Raw genomic sequence first — 2,744 nt, 5'->3', positions numbered from 1 at the left:
ACGTCTTTATTTTATTCAACAACATTTCTTTGGTTGATGGTCAAGGTACGTATACTGGATCGTTTAAGATAAACCATCTCTCTCTCTCTCTCTCTCTCTCTCTCTCTCTCTCTCTCTCTCTCTCTCTCTCTCTCTCTCTCTTTCTTCCCAAGCTTGCTGTAAGATGTGCAAACACGGTTATAAGTGTTTGTATGAGTGTCTGCGTCAAGTCAGTTAATCCACAGTTGGCGCCTGTTACTTTGGTGGCACTGTTTAAACACATTAGCCTATCATGAGTCAATGAATAGTGGTCAAGTTACATGAACCCTTGGCGCAAAGTTGTGGAACTTTGTCGAAAGGAAATACCTAGTAAATGACAGGCGAGCCTTTCCCCTTAGTGTATGTACTACTCTGACAGTACATATCCTCAAATTGTAATGATATAGAGAAGATTAGAATGGGCCCTGCACAAGGATGACATGCAACATCATGAAGCGTTCCACATTTGTATGGGCAACAGCAATCACTCATTTAATCCTACGTTGAGCCAGTAAATAAAACAAATCTCGCCTCTCTTTATGTTGTGATATCAGTAAATGGAAAGCATAGTAAATAAAGGAGAAGTTGTCCTGAAGAGTATGAATCTGTGCCTGGCTGGTTAGGGAGAAGGATAAAGGGTATATAGCTGTTTTGGGGAATTCAGTGCATATGTTTAGAAAGAAATGGAATAGTTGGTACCATTAGAGTGCTTATAGGCAATGAGGATGGATAAAAGCTGATGCATTGGCAGGAGAAGGTTTTAAAAAATTTTAAGGATTGAGTAACTGGCTTGAGAGATGGCTTGAGTCTATGGGGACGTTGGAAGAATTATTTGAATTTTATTAACCGAAATAGTTGCAGTCCGGGATATTCTGGTGAAAGCAGAATACCCATGTTCCTTGTGAAGATCTAGCCTCGTATATTATGAAAATGTCCCCAAGGCTAATAGGTGTCTATGAAAATATCTATATCTTATATTAATGTCAACGTTTAATTTACATAGCGAAAAGCACTACGAAGACTAGAGCGTAATTTCAGTTACCTTCGCTCATGGAAAACCTAGGAATAAAACAAATTTGCCTTAGAGACTGCATTTTCTGCCATCATTTGTTGGATTTTCTACTTATTTAATATATATTGTATCATCCAGTATTTCTGCTGGTGACAGCAAAAGAAACCCTAGCCGTGAACTACCATTTAAAGTTAAGAAGGAAGTTCTCTCTCTCTCTCTCTCTCTCTCTCTCTCTCTCTCTCTCTCTCTCCTCTCCCTCTCTCTCTCTCTTAGATTTTCTGCTCTTTTGCCATTCTGTCATCAAATATTTCTGCTGGTGACAGTAAAAAAAATACCCTAGCCATTAACTACCACTGAAAGTTAAGCGGACAGTCATCAATTTAATATCTATATGGATATCTAAAAGGGCAAAAATTATATTCTAAAGTGCATAAAATAAAAAAAAGCTGTTTAGAAATAAATTCTCTCTCTCTCTCTCTCTCTCTCTCTCTCTCTCTCTCTCTCTCTCTCTCTCTCTCTCTCTCTCTTTTCTGGAGATTATTCACATAATATTCTATTCTTTTTCGTGTTTTTTTTTTTTGCTAATGCGGATATTATTCATTTGCTGTTTTTTTTACCAATATGGATTTCAACCAACTGTGAATGGGGGGAGAGAGAGAGAGAGAAGGGAGAGAAGAAGAGAGAAGAGAAGAGAGAGAGAGAGAAGAAGAGAGAGAGAGAGATAATAATGTTGATATCCATTCGGCTTTCGCTAGCGCTTCAGCATATTCCAAGTCATGACAGAATGATAAAAAAAAAAGAGGATTTGTTTCCATAAAATGTCAAGGGTCGAGACCATACCACTCTGTAGAGATAATTGCGTTATTGTTATTGTATCTTCACGGACAGCGTATTTTCTCTTTCCCTTAAATGTAAATGCAACCGCACATATCTGAAAGATACGTTAGTTTCAGCTCTGTTTGACTGCTCCTTGACATAACCAAACTTAGGAACAAGTGCGAATATATTTTCCACAAGAAAGAGAGCAAAATAATCACCTTTCCGTTATGCGTGAGAATGACTTTCTTCTGAGAATTGTATTCAAATTTATTCTTCCTTTCCAGGAAGCAAGAAAGCTGTGGTCCATTTCCAGGTGGATGGCATAGCATCCGAGGAAACTCTCCTGAGATACAAGAAAACTATTTCTGCCATGCGTGGATTCACCGTCTGCTTTCGCGTGAAAATTCTTCAGGCGAGAAGCGAAGACGCCATATTTTCTTACGCAGTCATCGACGAAGCCAACGAAATATATATAGGTAAACGAGCAGCTCTCTCCCAAGGTATTTCACTGCTTGTGGGCTAATGTTCCTGAGGTGCTGATAGCATGCGGTAATTGAGAGACAGCAGTTTAGCGGGTCTCGCATCGGTCGGTTCATTTGTCGCCATCTGGGATGCTGTGTCGTTTGTAAATGTATAAATCGTTCAGCAGGGATGATGTCTTCAAAAGTAGCGAAATTAGCATTTTTTTTTTCTTCTGCTTCGACGTGTCCGTTTTTCTGTCTCTCTCTGTCTTCTTACTTCCTCGCTTAAAACTTCCGAATTATTATTTTATGATCCATTACTGGTAAAGTATCTTTACTGCACATAACGCAAATTCTTGATTTACCATTAACGAAAAAGGTATTTGAGAAGGGTTTCTTGAATGCCATTATTTTCGTAAGTTATTACTTCGCGA

The 2,744-nt window shown here is 38.7% G+C and overlaps 1 non-coding gene across 1 annotated transcript; it reads left to right on the top strand.

Moving 5' to 3' along the window:
• Positions 1-382: 382 nt before the first annotated feature.
• On the top strand, positions 383-488 carry LOC136832459 (U6 spliceosomal RNA). The gene has a single exon (XR_010851224.1). It is a non-coding gene; the product is annotated as a U6 spliceosomal RNA (small nuclear RNA).
• The last annotated feature ends 2,256 nt before the right edge of the window (positions 489-2,744 follow it).

This window comes from Macrobrachium rosenbergii, chromosome 49 (genome assembly GCF_040412425.1).
Source record: "Macrobrachium rosenbergii isolate ZJJX-2024 chromosome 49, ASM4041242v1, whole genome shotgun sequence".
Taxonomy (NCBI): domain Eukaryota; kingdom Metazoa; phylum Arthropoda; class Malacostraca; order Decapoda; family Palaemonidae; genus Macrobrachium; species Macrobrachium rosenbergii.
The sequence above is the reverse complement of the archived record's forward strand: the minus strand, read 5'-3'. Positions and strand labels throughout refer to the sequence as shown.